General features: G+C 43.9%; 1 protein-coding gene across 1 annotated transcript in view; it reads left to right on the top strand.

The window, feature by feature from the left end:
* SLC25A48 (solute carrier family 25 member 48) overlaps nucleotides 1–16,388 on the top strand; it is a 248,703-nt gene that overhangs the window by 47,872 nt on the left and 184,443 nt on the right. The window contains exons 2-3 of the mRNA XM_037739907.1: nucleotides 832–983; nucleotides 6,278–6,465. The gene's annotated coding sequence lies outside the window, so the exon portion shown is untranslated. The remainder of the gene's footprint in view (nucleotides 1–831; nucleotides 984–6,277; nucleotides 6,466–16,388) is intronic.

Here is a 16,388-nt window from a genome sequence, read left to right as displayed (position 1 = left end):
TATTTTCTGATGGACTCTACTTGGGATTTAAGGGACTTTCCATATATCTGCTTATGGAGAGGGGAAAAGGTAAGTTGTTGGAGGAGAAAAGAACAGAAGAGGGGTAAGATCAAGTTTGGGTCCCAGAGGTCTTCTGGAGAGATTGTCCCAGTGGATCTGGTTTAGTGTAAGGCAGCCTGAGAATATGGGACCAAAGGGCAGTGACATTGGGCAGATTTATATCAGTCAATGGGTGGCAGTCTCTTTAGCAGTCCCTGTCTCTGCGTGACCTGTCTCAGAGGATGGAAATGCCTTCACTGCACCCAGGAATATGACAGATCAGAGATGGTAGATATGGGACAAACAGAAGGGGAACCTCTCTCCTTCTTTTGTTCCCACCTGTCCTCCCTCCCTCCTGCTTTGGAGGGATGTCAGAGGCGTCATTACCAAGATGGAGGGTGGGATTTGAAATATATCATGGATTTAATAATGGAGATTTGTGGGATTTCATCTTGCATGCCTCAGCCCCCCGAGACCACCCCATGTCCAGATGAGCATATGTGTGAAGACAAGGATATATGTCCACAGCACTGGGGCCAGGAAGCTGCAGCTGGTGCTAGGTTAATTTCCAGAATTAGGCTGCGGTCTCTTTTCATAAATCCCCCAACAATTAGAATAGCCATTAAACTGTGACTTTTTAAGGGGGAGAAACTTCATTATAGATCCAATTTTGCCTTGGGCTGCTGTGGATCATTTCACAGAAATTCAGGGTTGGAATGGCCCTGAAGGGTCATCCAGTGCCAGAATCTCCACCATTATAGCCCTTTACTTTTTTTTCTTTTTCTTTTTAAGCAGTCCAGCTTAAAGAAAGAAAGAAGGAAAAAAAAAAAAAACCCTGCTAGATGTTGGATGTATAGCCAAACACCTGGGTTGGGATCTGAATGCAGAAAACAGGCATGGAATGCCAGGAATGCAGCATTCGTGGCTAAGCTGTGGCCTCCCAGGTCAGTATGGGCTCTGAGCACAGGACCCTACAGTGCCCAACTTTGGGGGCTGCCTCTGAGGGGCAGCTGGATACACGGGGGTTGGGGGTGGTTGTCAGCCTGGTGTTATAAATGATCTTGGGCTTTGAAGCACAGAGACCTGGCCTCTAATCCCAAGAGACCCTGGGAGGTGGGGGTGGAATGTGGAGTGAGGAAGTAAGAGACGAAAGGGAAAGAAGTCAATAAAAAGTGTGTTAGCTAGCAGGCTGGTGCTGTGGGCACCTGAGGATTCATCAGGCCCAAGAGCTCTGGGAGATTGTGAAATGTGATCAGAGTTATCGCAACCAAGGGGTGAGGGATCTGAGGCATTGATCTTTCAACTCCCTATCCATCATGGGTGGAGGGTTGCTCTCATTGGTGGGGGGTGTTAACTCCTCAGCACTTCTGGCCTGCTCTGCACATGATTTGAGTGGGCCCGCTGGCCAGAGAAAACCCTAGGGCAGAGACTATCAGGAGCCTGCTGAAAACAGTTGGAAGCCATAGGGTTGACATGAGAATGATGAGTCAAGGAGGAATGGGCAAGGCATCAGCAGTGACTGCCACAGGTACCTGCCACAAGACCTCAGACACTCATGATCTGATCAGACCATCCTCGTGCACCTGCCGGGAACCCAGTGGATGATCCTCTTCACCTCCACAAGGAGGATTTGTTCTTACCCACAGCTTAGGAAGGGAGCATGCATATGCCAAGAAATGGATGGCTTAGCTAGAATAACGGAGGTCACTGAGAGTTCTGGGGAGGCAGGTCATAGTTTTCTTTCTGCTGATGTGGAACCTGTATGTGCTGGAGGGTACCCCTGGGCTCAGCAAACTCTCTTAGACACATGGGCTTGGCTGGCTTCTTTCTGCCTCTGCTGTAATCCCAGGAGGCCTCCTTGAAAGGCTTCTTCTGCTGCTTTTTCTAAGAAAAATCTCTTCCTTAGCTTTGAGACATAAGCACTCAGCACCATGAGGAGAGTTTGGAGAAAACTGCCATAGCTATGCTCGTTCTCATGGGGATGAGGAAACCCAGACTCCAGCAAAAATAGGCAGAGCCTTGACTTGAGCATCCAGGGAGAGGGACCTCGGGATAAAGCCAATGGATGGAATTTTAGAAACTAAACATTCCTCTTTCTTCTAGTGGTCAGGGTGGAAGGATAAGAGGTGAGAGCAGGGAAAGACTGTTACACTGGGCACTTTTTTTTTTTTTTTTTTTTTTTTGAGATGTCATGCTCTGTCTTCCCAGGCTGGGGTGCAGTGGAATGATCTTGGCTCACTGCAACCTTCGCCTCCCAGGTTCAAGTGATTCTCCTACCTCAGCCTCCTGAGTAGCTGGGATTACAGATGCTTGCCACTAAGCCAGCTAATTTTTGTATTTTTATTAGAGATGGGGTTTCATCACATTGGCCAGGATGGTCTTGATCTTCTGACCTCAAGTGATCTGCCTGCCTTGGCCTCCCAAAGGGCTGGGATTACAGGTATGAGCCACTGTGCCCGGCCTTAGGCTGAGTACTATTCTAATGAGCACATCCCAGATACTTAGCAATAACGCTTCTGGACCTGGGCGTGGTCTGAAGCTGGCAGCGTCATCTCTACACTGTTGTATCAGATAGAAGGCAGGGAATATGCCAGAGCCTTTGAGTCCTTCTCTTCCTGCATCAACCCTGAACTTCCAGCGGAAAGCCTCCATTTAGAGGCATGCAGGTTTGTCCTTTGGAGAAATAGACAGTGTTGTGGGTAGCTTTATGATGATCAAAGGTCAGCCGTGCTGAGCGTGGGGTTCTTCAGGTAGCATTTTGGGCATGGTTTGGAGAATGGAAAGTAAGAAAGGGAAATAGTCTGCAAGAGGGGCTTCCTCATTCAAAATGTTGATTGGCTCTGTGTTCCTCATGGTGGGATTCCTTCAATGGACTGATGTGTTTCTTGGGAAGTGGGCTCGGAGTGCCCAGGTTATGCTCCAACTTTTGTGTCCAAAATATGGAGGTGGAGCCATAGCTTGTGCCTTTGGGATATTGGCAGCCTTTGATCTCCACACGGCTCCCATCTGTTTGGCAGCTCAAGAATTGCTCTGTGCAACTGGCACTATAATAGTTCTCATTTTAGAAATGTTTCAGGCCTACTTAATGCTCTGAGAGGGCAAACTCAAAGCTGAAAGCCCCAGGGTGACCCAGCAAATGCCTAATTTTCCAGAACTAATCTGCCCTGCTTGACTTGTCCCCTTTCCTCTCTCCGGATCAGCATAACTGTCAAAGTCATTCTCATGTTGTGCAAAATGACAACTGCAATTGCGGATGAATGGAACAGGGCTCCTCCAGAGAGGAGAATCTGCTTTGAGGATGATTGATTTAAAATGCTGTTCGATGAGGTTGCTTTGCAGTTTATCCCTGTGTGGAGGACAGCCACATGATTTAAAGAGTTTCTCAATCCCACCTTTAGTGTAAATTTCAATGGGTGTAACTTCCTGTGGAATATTTTTGGTCTTTATCTAAAACACTGCTGCTTTTGAAGTCCATCCCAGGGGAGGGGGAGGTCTCTGAGCCAATGTCAGCCCTCAGCATATGATTTAGATACCTCCTGCTTAGAGACAAGCAAGTGCCTCCATGTTGTGTTTCTTCAGAGCCCCTCTACCTATGTGGTTGTTGGCCTCCTGAGGATGAGGATGAAAGAGATGTGTAAAGCTAACTTCAGTGTGACAACACACGTGGCTTGACTGTCTTGCAGCATCCTCTGGAGGCCTGATCCTTCGCAACATCATGAGTTAACAGGATGACCGGATCATAGGAGGCTCTGTCAGTCATACTACAATGCATAGGCTTTGTCTTGAGGGACATGGGGAGCTACCAAAAGGTTTCCTGCAGGAACAATGCAAGGAACGTTGCTGTCTTAGAAGGCTGACTCAGGCTTCTGTGTGGAGGATGGATTAGAGAAGGGAACCTGGAGACACAGTGACCCGTTAGGAGGCAGATGTGTTTACCCAGGTGGGAGCAGGAGTGGTAGCCTGGAAATTGAGAAGGGGTAGATGGAATGTCAAAGAGAGGAAAAGTCAAAAAATACCTAGAAGGTAAACTTCAGAGTGCTCAGGGATTGATTGTGAAGTATAGAGGATTTTCTCTATTGTAAAAAATAGAGAACAGCCTGGGCAGAATGGTAGGAAGAACATTCAAACCCATGTTTTGAACTATTTTTTAAATCATCATTTCCCAGATAATGTCATTATACTAATTTGAAAGGGAGCAATCCAATTCATTTTCTATTTGTGGGTGCCAGCCCCATGAATACTTAATGGCTTTGGATTACAAAGCCTCCAGCAGTGGCTCTCACGCCTCCGTCAGTAGGACTGGAGGGCGAGGAGAGGCCGGTGTTGAGGTATTGATAGGCTGTGTACCTCCTCATGTGTCTCCTGCTTCAATAGCATCTATTTTGAGCTGAGTTTTTTCTGAAGCTCCAGCAGGGTGAGGAAAATGAGCATTCTTCCTGCTTCCAGGGCTGGCTGTCAGAGTTCAAGAAATGATCCGCTGTGACAAATGGCAATGGCTTCAGGTTATGTAGGAGGACTGCAGCCCTAAGACGGGCAATTATCTCTGCAGTTTAATAATGATGGCAAGTAGGGGGGCGGGACAGCTGATCTGCGCAAGGGGAAGACGACAGACTGTGGATGGAAATTATTTTTATAGATTTCTTTTAAGAAAATGGGCTGTACAGTTTACTCACAGACACAACGCCCATGAGAAAGGTGCCTGGGCTGGAAGAACTGTGTACTTGAGGCATAGTGAAACTCATCACAGACAGTGCTAGGAAGGAATTGTGCCCCCTGCCTCACTCATATATTGAAGCTCTAACCCCCAAAGTAACTGTATTTGGAGATAGAGCTTTCAGGAGGTAACTAAGGTAACTGAGGTCATAAGGATAGGGTCCTAATTCAATAGGGTTGGTGGCCTTATAAAAAGAGGAAGATCTCCCTCTGCCCTGACTCTCAGTGCATATGCCAGAAAAGTCCATGTGAGTGCACAGCAAGAAGGCAGTCCCCTATAAGGCAGGAAGAGAGCCCTCTCCAGAACCATGCCATCTCTTGATTTTGAACTTCCAGCCTCCATAACTGTCAGAAAACACATTTCTGTTGTTTAAGACACACATTTTATTGTGGCAGCCCAAGCAGACTGCAGTAGACATGTAGCTGTGAGGATGATCTAATAGTGTCTCATCTGAACCAAACAAGTCCACTCTCGTGGTACAAAGTTGAGAATTGGCAATGAAAACTAATTTTTCTGGATTCAGATTTTTAATCAAACGGAGAGAGAGACTGATTTTCCTTTCCTCTTCTTGCCTCAGTGATGTGGCAAATATCTTGTTTGCTTAGTTTTAAAATCTGCATAAACACTGTGAGCTTTAAAAATTTTTAAAAACTTAATTAAAGTCCTATATTGACAAATGGCTAACATATTCCTCGCGTAATTTCCGAATTCTCTCGGTATCAGGGAAGGTACGTGCATTTTTCCCAGAGTTTGAGCTATTTTCAGAGACTAAGTTAGAATTGGGCAAGGCCAAGTGATTTTTCCATTTCTGTTGCTGTGCTGTGGGGGTACCTTGCCCGTGGCTCTATCTGTCACCAGTCCTATTTGCTCTCCAAACATAAGGTAAGAAGGCAGATCCCATTCTAGCCTTGAGTAGGTGATATGGGGTGCTGTGTATGCTTGGCCTGTGGGCTATGCTGCCTCCTCGTGAGGGATGTGGTGGACACTTCTGTTAACCACCAAGGAGACGATGCTGGCACGAGGTCCGTCCTGCGACCCAGTGTACCCTGCCAAGTGTAAATAACAGGCATCTCTTCCAAATCACCTAGGAGAAACCATTCAGGAGGGAAGGGCGAAATACCCTCTGAGCTGTGGCCCAGGGAGTGGAAGTCCTGGCCAATGACCAATCAAAATGGGGTCATGGGGCTCCTATGATATGTCCATATCATGCTGAGCTCAAAACCATGGAAGGACACTAGAGAAAGAGAAGGCCTGGGCCCTGCCTTCCAGCGGCTCAGGATTTCCCTGAGGAAACAAGACAAGCCCAAAGAGAGGATCATAAAAGACTGACTTGCATTGGGAGATTTTTGAGAAGGGAAAGCAGTGATTTGGGGTTCAGTGGTGTCCTGGATGGATGACATAGTTGACACCTGAGTTTGGAAAGGCCTTCTGGAGGAGAGGAGCTTGTTTGGACCCTCAAAGGGGGATGAAGTCTGACAAGCCCAAGCAGGGCTCCAATGGCTGCTACCTTTGTTTGCTCACTAGGCAAATACTTTTGAAGAATCTGCTGCATGCCAGGCCTGGGCTGTGCCACTGTGTTAAGAAGAAACCAAGTAGCCATAGCCACATGGGGGAGAGTCATTTCTTCAGGGAAGATGCAGCTCTAAAGACCAAGAACTCTAGAGCCAGATGAATTCCTTATTCCCAAGAGGAAGCTGAGTGTCCCCCAGGCAGCAAGTGCTGCTGTTGCTGCAGCTTTGTTTTATGACAACTGCTAATTGCCTCTGTCTGTGTCTCCTCTGACTCCACGTGCCCATCCTTCCTCTCTGTGGCTCCCCATGTCTCTGTTCCACATGGGAACAGGATTCCTGGGGCTGGCCTCTGAAAGGTGCCCTCTGTCTGCAGGAAAACTCTAGTGATTGTGACCCTGCCCTCTGGCCTCTGTGGGTGTACCAGTGTGTAGAATCCAGGGTTGTTCCATAACTGCAGTGGAGCTGGTGGAACATTCTCGTGCCACAGATCAGGAAATCATCTCAAGGCATCTGCCAGCACCGGGCTCTGAGAGGGATTGCTTGCCAGATGCTGAAGCTGCATTTATTGAGCTGGGGTCTGGCTGTAATGGTAGTGTTGGATCCAGACTTCGGCTAAGTCCATAATTAAACAGGTAGGGTGGCCAGACCTGGGAACCTGGCAGTGATACCACCACGAACAGCAACAATCCCAGGCATGGGACCTCTGTCTCCAGCTGGGATAAGAGATGTTTTGAAACCTTGGCGCTCGAGGAGCCTTAGAAGTTATCTTACCAAATGTCTTGAGATGATGTTTTAGTGCAGGATTTCATCTACAGATTTTCGTAATACTGGTCATTTAGCTTTGAATGAATCAGTGGTGTGCTGGTAAATGTTTAACAAGTGGCTCTCTGGAGAAAGTAAAAAAAAGTCTTGATTTGCAGTTTGTCAGTTTCCATGGTATAAATAGTCCCACCATGGCTGGTTTCAATTTACCAACACAATATCCATGAATGCAGAATTAGGAAGAGACAGTAACAGCAACTTCTCACGAGAAAGTATGAGCCAGATCCTGCATGCGGCTGCTTTAATGGGATACCGTTAAGTGACGGGAAACCCACTACATCTTGGTGCAGTTCATTCCAGTCATCCTTCCTTCTGTCTGGGGTTTGTCAGATTTCATACCTCTTTGAGGACCAAAGTAAACCCATCCTGAAGCAAATGTCAGAAAATTATATCCAGCCAGAATCTGTCATTCTTTCCTAGTAATGAGCAGTTCCCCAACTCCCCAAACCCATTTCTGGTTCCTATTTCTAAAGATATTTAAAGAAGGAGGGACTTTATGATTAGAGATGAATGATTCTTGTAAAAATGAGTAATTATTATATACTGGTCTCAGATAATAATCTTCTACTGACTCCCCAGATTGCCCACATATAGGTCACTCCAGATCTAGCTCATTACATTTCCAGGTAACTTCATTTGACAATCACAGTAAAGAATCTACCTTGTGCAGACATTATGCTGGGCACTGTGGGGAAACAGTGAGTGAGGCACAGTCTCAGCTCTCAGGCGGTGCACTGTTTAGTGAGCGAGAGACACGTCAGCCAAGACTCTCGAGTGTTTTGTTCTGTGAGAGAGGGGCAGAGAATGTGCTTGGAGTTCTCCAGTTGTAGATAGGTCACTTCTGACTGGATGGTCAAAGAAGATTATGTGAAATTTTAAGCCTCAATGGTAGTCATTTATAAATTTCTACAATGTTTGTGGTTTGCTGTCTCTGGTGTCCTTGCTATGGAAAGGGACCAATTTGTGTGTCTGACTTCTAAGAGCAGAGAACACTTTCCCCATGAAGCTCTGGGTGGCTTCTGTCACACACATGTCTGCAGAAATCTGCCCATGTTGCAGTGACAGGCAGGAGATTTAACAGCACCATTGTTAGTCCTGATCAATAGCTCGGCATGTGGAATGGAATAAGCCCATCGTTCTGTCTTAGAAGCATCCTGTATAGCAACTGCACGTACAATAGCCAAAGTCTTTAGATATTGGACTCTGGCGTCAGCTTTCAACATCCATTACTTCGAGGCTGAGCAACACCATATTCACACGTTGGAAAACGTGTGGGTTGTTGTTAGCCAAGCTAGGCCACATTGTGCATCTCTGCTGAAGTGTGGTCTGCTTCCCACGGGACTCAGGAGGACTTCTCCAACTTCTGTGCTGCCTTGGTACAGAGGGATACAGAGGAAGAGTGGATATCCATTAGGAGTAGGGTGGAAATAGACAAGATGACCTTTAAAAGCCAGCTGCTGTGAACAAACACAGCTACTCACACCAGTGAATGGCGTTTGTTTAACAGTCATTTAGATTTGGAGTTGATATGTGCAGTGAGTTAAACTGACCCTGTCTCTGACCTTCAGAGATTATAATTTATCACCAATGTGGTCAACACATATCACCAAGTAAAATTTCTACACATGCTGGTTCTGAAAATGGTAAAATGACCCACACAGTAAGCCATATCTTCCTGTTGGAGTTGAACCAGAGGAGGAAGTTTGTGTAAAGAGGTGGCTGCTACAGAAATCCCAGGATTTCCAGATTAGATCAACTAATTAATTAATTCTCTTTCTCTCTCCTCCTCTTCCTCCCATCCCCCACATGCCTCCCACTTCTTGGAAAGGAAAGTTCAAGCAGGCATACAGGAACACAAAGAGGAGCAAGATGTTACCAACTTCAAGAGCTTCAGGGTCTGAAGTCAGTCAGGGAAAACTGGATGAAAGATTGTTAAGGGGTTCATTTATTCATGGCCCCTAACTCCTTAGTGTTTTCATGCTAGAGATCAAGATGAGGAGTATAGCAATTTTATTTAATCCAGTAGAATTCTTCTTTGGCAAATGTATTTTCCATCAGGAGAGAAATGCAGGGGGGCTGAAAGCTCTGGTAGACAGCAAAGCACAGAAAGTCCCTTTCACAAGCAGCAGAGACTTTGACCAGTTACAAGGTGGGTTAGAGGGCTCAACCCCTGTTCTTTGTTAAGGTGGCATCCTCAGCCTTCTGTCAATTTTTGGGAAACTAGTTGGAGACTCTGCTGACCAGGCATGCCACACAGACAAGGCCTGCACTGGATGTTTGGGCTGCATTTATTGTTGTTGTATCTCAAGTACCTTGCTTTCTGGCATCAGAAAAGCCCAAATCTAGATCAAGAATGAGGATGTTTTTCATCACTTACTCTATGTCGCCGATTTTTAGGATATACTTTTCTCCTTATTTTCCACATTTTAACATTATAAAATTAATGGCATTGTGTGGTTACTGTCAACCAGGAGACAGCTGTGGCACAGTTGTCATCATCTGTACATGTGAAGACCTGATCTTAGCTATTGATATATTCACTGCAATTGTGCTTTCAAGTTGTATGCATTTTGATTCTACATACTTTAAGTTTAATTGACATTTTTAATGTTTTAAAAGAGATTACGCTATGGTATTGAAAAAAAAGAGTAGAAGTATGTAAAACTGATAGTGAATCAAATATTAATATTTGTCACTGGAGAAATAACCAAAATTCTGTATTTTCTTGCAGAACATCAAGTACTGTGTGAAAACATGGCTTAAACTTTCATGTGCCAACAAATAAAATCACCAAATCACCTGGGAGTATTATTTAAAATATTTGGTAGGTCAGGGGAGGAGAGCCAGTAGTTCTTCATTTGTAACCAACACCCAGGTGATATCAGTGCTTCAGGTCCAGAATGCAGTTTGAGTAACAAGGCTTTACAAGACCAAAACAAAGAAGTTAGCCACAAGTAGATAAAACTGTGCTCATTTTGTTTCTGAATTGCATGCGGTGGATTGTGTATCACTTGCTAAGTCATGCTACTAAAGGAAAGAGAAATACCAAATCCTCAGGGATAGGATGAAAGAAATTTTAGAGCAATAATGGTGTGATTGATTTCATGTGTCTCACATGGTTATTGATAAGGTATCATGTCATAGTTAAATTTAGATACCAAATATAATGTCTTACTAATCAATTGGCCTCAGATTTAATAAAAAACCATACTCTGCATACACATTATTTTTATACAAATCATGGTGCACCCGTTTCAACTCTATCTGGACCTTTCCTCTGCATCTTGTCAAGAAAGCCAATGACAAGGTACTATGTTCTCGAAAAATCCCAGCAAAACAAAACACAATCATAAATGTAAATGAAACTCTGATTTCTTTCAATTTTTTGCTCTTACCTTCTTCTTCTAACTATATAGATTAAATACCACATTTTAAACTGAATTTTCAGTGAAAGATCGTTAAGTAGTATCAGCTTCATAGCCACACTGTTTGATCAACCAACCAGCTAAAATAGGAAAAATATGGGGCCCAAAAAATGATGTTCAGATACCAACAGCTATGAAAAGTACATACAATATGCTCCTTCAGGCAACAGTTACTCAGCAAGCCAGGGCTGTTAACTACCAACTTTGTCTTTAAAATGGTTCTAAGATCATCAGAAGTTACTTTTGTGCATAAAGGGCTATGGTACAACTAGGGAGATGCCAGACAATGAAAACTTTCAGTCTCAAAGCTCTTATGTGTTGTTCAGAAAGCTTTGTATTCCACAAACCAGCTTTAAAAAAATAAAATATAGCAAATCAAAATTGACAGATGAGGCAGAAATCAGAATTTGGAGATGCTATGGGGTAGGATATTGTAGAGGACAATTGTTCAGAAATTTGAATAGGAGTCCTCGGATTCTTGGCTGAGGGCTGCAGTGTTTGTGTATAGGCAGAGTGGCTGCTGAGGGTCTGACACCTTAATACAAATGTAAGAGGTCTCAAAGAGCTCAAAGGTAAATTATGGTCAAGCCAGAATGGAGAGAACTTAGTAAGCATCTCAAACATTCAGTTATTACCCTGGAAAGGTCATGTATTAGGAATAAGGATAATGCTCTAGAGTAAGGTTCATACCCTGAGACTAAGGAAAAAGAAACAAAACCCAAGCTAGATCAGTTCTAACAAAGAACAAAATCAAACTCAACAATATCAAGAGGACCCACCAATGACAAGTATCTTCTAGAAAAAGCAGCAATAGCCTTTAAAGGATGACAACATTATTCAGATTTCCAAACAGTGGAGACAATGTCAGGAATACAAAAAAAATTACTAGACATACGAAGAAGCAGTAAAATGTGATTACAAGTCAAGAAAAAGTAAAAGCCACAAGGCAAACCAGATGTTGTAATTAGCAGACAAGGATTTTAAAACTTTACTATAAATATGTCCAGGAACTTAAAAGAAAAGATGGGCTCGATGAGGAAACAGATGAAAACTGTAAAAACAAGCTAAAAGGAAATTTTAAATTAAAAAGCACAATATCTAAAATGAAAAATTCCTTGGATTAGAGCAACAGGAGATTGGAGATTGCAGAAGAAAGGGCCAGTGAATTGGAAGAGAGAACAATGAAAATGTTTCAATCTGAAGAACAGAGAAAAGGAAGAGTTAAAAATTGAACAAAGAATCATATACTATGGGAAAAAAGCAAGCAATCTAACATATGAGTAATCAGAGGCCTTTAAGGATAAGATAATGGGGCAGAAAAATACTTTAAGAAATAATGGGCTCAAAAGTTATCAGATTTTTTGGAAAACATAAGCTTCAGAAGATGAGCAAGCCCCAAGCAGGATTCATTTAAAAGAACTCATAGCAAAGGACATTATAGTCACCTGCTAAAAATAAATGAAAAAGAAGAAAAACTTCCACATGATACAATACCTGACAAAAATATGGAAGAGGAAACCAAAGACCAATATCCCTCTGAACATAGACAAACATAAAGAATCCTTAACACATTTTAAGGAAATTGAGCCCAGAAAGATATACAAAGTATTATACTAGTTATGGCCAACTGGAATTTATCTCAGAAACAGAAGTTGGTTTACCATTTAAAAATTAATAATCCTAAGTCACTATGATTAGAAGAACAAAACAGAAAAACAATATGATCATCTTAATAAATAGAGGAAAAGCACTTGACAAAAATTTGACACCTATTCATAATCAAAATTCTCAGAAAACTAGGAATAGAAGGGAGCTCTCTCAATCTGATAAAAGGCATCTATGAAAAATCTACAGCAAACATCATACTTAATCATTCAAGACGGAACATTTTTCCCCTAAGATCAGGAGCAAGACAAGGATGTCTGTACTCATCATTTTTATTCCATTTTGCATTGGAAGTCATAACCACTGAAATGGAGCAAGAAGAAATTAAAGACATATACACTGGAAAGAAATAGAACTATTTTATTCACAAGCAATGTGATCTTGTATATAGGAAATCTTGAAGAATCTACAGAAAAAAATACCAGAATTAATCAAATGAATATAGCAACATTGCAGGTCAACATACATGATTAATCAGAAGCTTGGTGTGGGACATATTAAGTCTGAAATGTCAGGTTGGCAGTTGGATTTGAAATCCTGGGTTTAAGGAAGAGGCCTGTCATGGAGAAATAAATGTAGAAATAAATTTTAGAAGATATTTATGACCTTTGGATGAATGAAATCCCCTAAGGAATAAGGATGGAGAGGGAAGAAGAGAGGTCCAAGGACTGAGAGTCCTTTTGTGCAGAGACTCTTCTAAGTTTCACGTAGTTGGCTCTTCTCTGAGTCCTGATTGTGAGAGGAGGGACTTGTGGTGTAGAGTCAGTAGAAATCAATATTTCCTCCAAGGGACTCTCATTTGAACAACAACAATAGGCTCCCAGTGGGTGCTGGAACTCTTGCTTACATAGTCGGTTCTCATTAATACTAACTGACGCTCTTTAATTAGCATTAGTCATGACCTCTTTGGGTAGCTGTAAGGCAGAATTGGTTCCTTCTGGCCAGGGAGAGGGGTCATATTAATCTTCTTTCCTTTGCTTACCCGACAGGAGGCATTTCTATGATAAACTCCAGCGCCGTTTCTTTCTCTGGCTTTTTATTATGATTTGGCATTTCATCTAGTCCATGTGCAGTATTTGTCTCTGGGGCTCTGTGGAGACAGGAATGCTCTGATACATCACCATCATCCCCATCATCCTGTGCTGCCAGCCCCAGAGTGCTCACGTGGATGTCTCACTCCTCTTCCACCCCCAGACCCAGGAAGATGAAAGTGCTGGGCATTTCACATAGCCTCAGGCTATTGACAACTACTATAATATATAGAGCCAGATGGCTTTACATATTTTTCTGAAGACAGAACATAGCTTGTGTTTGCTAAGATATTATCTCTTTAATGAGCAGAGGTAGTCTACTTAAGGCCTTTCTCCAATGCTGTGGATATGCCAAACCTACTGGGAAGTTTGCTTAGTTTAAATAAATCAAATTGGTTTTGACCTTCATACACTTGGGGTCCAGCTCTGACATTTATTGATGGTAGCTGTCACACTGGTGTTTGGTTTTCTCTTCTCACAGGGAAAGTACCTTTGCTTAGAGGGAAGCTTCTTGGATAGTGCTGATTACTAGGGCCAGAGGGCTGCTCTTAAGGCAAAGGTAGAGCTTGGGATGAAGTGGTGTTGCTCTCAAGTGGGAGGTGTGAGAGGTAGCAGGGCTCTGAAAAGGAGCCCTTTGGGATGGAGCAAGTTCTTACCTGGGAGAACCCAGGGCTGCCCTATTGTGGACAGCCCCTGGCCCGTGGGCAGGACCCAAACCCCTTAGGTGGCTTGCTTGGCTCTGCTGGCTATAAGATGTCTTCAGCATGGTTCCCCAAAGAGCCTGGTAGAAATAGATATATTTGCAATTTGCATTCTAAACAAGCTATTTGGAATAAATATGCTGGCTACATTGTTTTCTTGGCTCTTATTCATTGGTTAATAATGTGCTATTTTTTTGGAAATAGCTCTTTCTCTGTTGGCTTGAAAGATGAATCCAAGGGAAATGTTGTGTTGGATTCTGTGCTAATCTTTCAAAACAACACATGTGCAGGAGTGGTTTGGTCAAACCTGGCTACAATATCATAGAAGCTCATAGCGAGTGGATCCAGACAAAAGGGGAACTGAGGATGAGATGAAAATTCTGGGGGCAGGTCCTGACTCAAATGTGGCTTCTGATGGGTACTTGCTCAAGAGTAGAGAGAAAAGGGCACAGGGTCAGATGGTATCCACAGAACTGAGCACATCACTTATAGCTTCTGCAAAGGAATTGAGAGACTATCTCACACACAGGCTCCGAGGGAGAGAACCCAGGCTCAGTGGGAGCCAGGGCAGCAACAATACAAGTCCTAAACCCCTGGCACACAGGAGGGCAGAGAACATCAGCAGTCTGCGGTGTGCTGAATGGACTCAGCCCCCAGCATGTATGTCAGCCGTCTTGTCATCTGGACTGCGGTGCGTCCTTGCTGGACACAATGTATTGTTCTGAAGCAGGCTCTTTTTACAGCCACAGCTGCTTATGTTTTTGAGTTGCTTCCTGATGGGCAGTGGGGAAAAAGCTGAGAACAGCTGCAGCCTCAGTGAGAATGAGGCCATATTCCTTTTGTGTTTTCAGCCCTGCCCAGTTTGGGGCTAAACACATAAGACTCTGTGAAGAGAAGGCTGAGCTGAGTTTCTAGGCCCTTCTATAGTGACCAGTTCAGAATGTCAGCCAGCCACACTTGCAGGAAGAGCCTCTGGGCTGGACGTAAGAGTGGAACAAGAATTGGTTCTCGGTGCCAAGGTGGTCCCATCACTGCAGAGAACAGCATCTCCCATCTAGCCTGTCTCTCATGGGCCCTGCTCTCCTGCAATGCTGATGAAGGGGTGACTTGCCCTCTGCCCCACTCAGAGAGGTCAGGACAGATGCCACCTCAACCTTCACAGAGTTAACTCTCCCAATGGAAAGTCCAGTCCTTTCAGCCAACATTTATGGGCATCTGGTCATGCCAAAAACCATGTTCTTTCCGTGGGGCAATCTCATTCTTGGCCTTGGGGAGCTCCCAGGTTAGTGAGCAGCAACCCCACTGACTCACACAAATTCTCAGAGCAGCCATCAACATTTCTGGCACTAACATGTGGCAGACATTTTCACCAGCATCATTACATTTAATCCTTGCAACAACTCCATGTGTTTGGGGCTATAATTATCATCTCATTTTACAGATGAGGAGACTAAGGTTTGGAGAGCTAGGTAACTTGACCAAAGCCACCACTAGTAAAAGGAAGAGTCGGGATTAAAACTCCAGAGCCCGCACTGTTTATTAGAGCCAGAGGACGGATCTCAGAGAAAAGAGATACTTTAATCTGGTTTTTATGGTAAGCATTTGATATTGCACACTGTGCTACGGAGGGGCCAAGGAGGTTATTCTAATAAAGAGATTAGAGAAGACTCTTTGGAGAAGATGATTCATGAGACAGACTTTGGAAGACAAATGGAATTTCAGCAAGTTGCAGATGGGGAGGAAAAATCCCCAGTAAGAGGGCAAAAGTGTCAGAACCGAGCAGGGCATGTTTGGGCTGAGAAGCTTAATATGGTGGGAACCTGGGACTTATGAGAGCTAGTGGTGGAAGATGACACAGGACAGCTAAAATTCTGGAGTCTGACTTTGCGAAGCAGACAGTACAGCCATGAGGGTTTGGGGCAGTAATGTTTCTGATCCGAGTTGTGATTGATGGTGACATCTGATGAACCCCAGGTGCACAGTAATGTCTCTAGGCTCCCTGGGGCAGTGCCACCTGCTAATATCAATGAAAATAGCCAGCATTTGTTCTAAATGTCTGCATCACTGCCATCATTCCAGAGGCTTTATATTCATTATCATTAGTTTTTATCACAGCCCTGCAAAGCAGATAAGAAAACCGGCTAATGAATGATGGAGGTAGGAGTCAGACCCAGACTTGTGTGATTCCAAAGCCATGCTCTTTGCACAACAAATGGGATGTTTCCCCAGAGATTAGAAATGAAATGAAGACCACTTTTTCTGCTCATCCTCATGCCCAGGAGATCACTTTCCCAGGTGTAAGTTGACAGTGAGGCTGTCATCTAGCACTGATTTTACCTGCAGGGAAGGACCTTCCGCTAAGGCCTTCCATTGCCATCACTGTTGACTTCTGAGCTGGGCTTGCTTACAGTGGAAGGCACTCACCAGAGGGCAGTCTCTGAAGGGAGAACTCCAGGAGTATCTCTTGTATTCAGAGGCAA

The sequence above is a fragment of the Cebus imitator genome, unplaced genomic scaffold (genome assembly GCF_001604975.1).
Source record: "Cebus imitator isolate Cc_AM_T3 unplaced genomic scaffold, Cebus_imitator-1.0 Scaffold76, whole genome shotgun sequence".
Classification (NCBI taxonomy): Eukaryota; Metazoa; Chordata; class Mammalia; order Primates; family Cebidae; genus Cebus; species Cebus imitator.
Note: the sequence above shows the minus strand (reverse complement) of the source record. Positions and strands in the feature narration are given on the sequence as shown.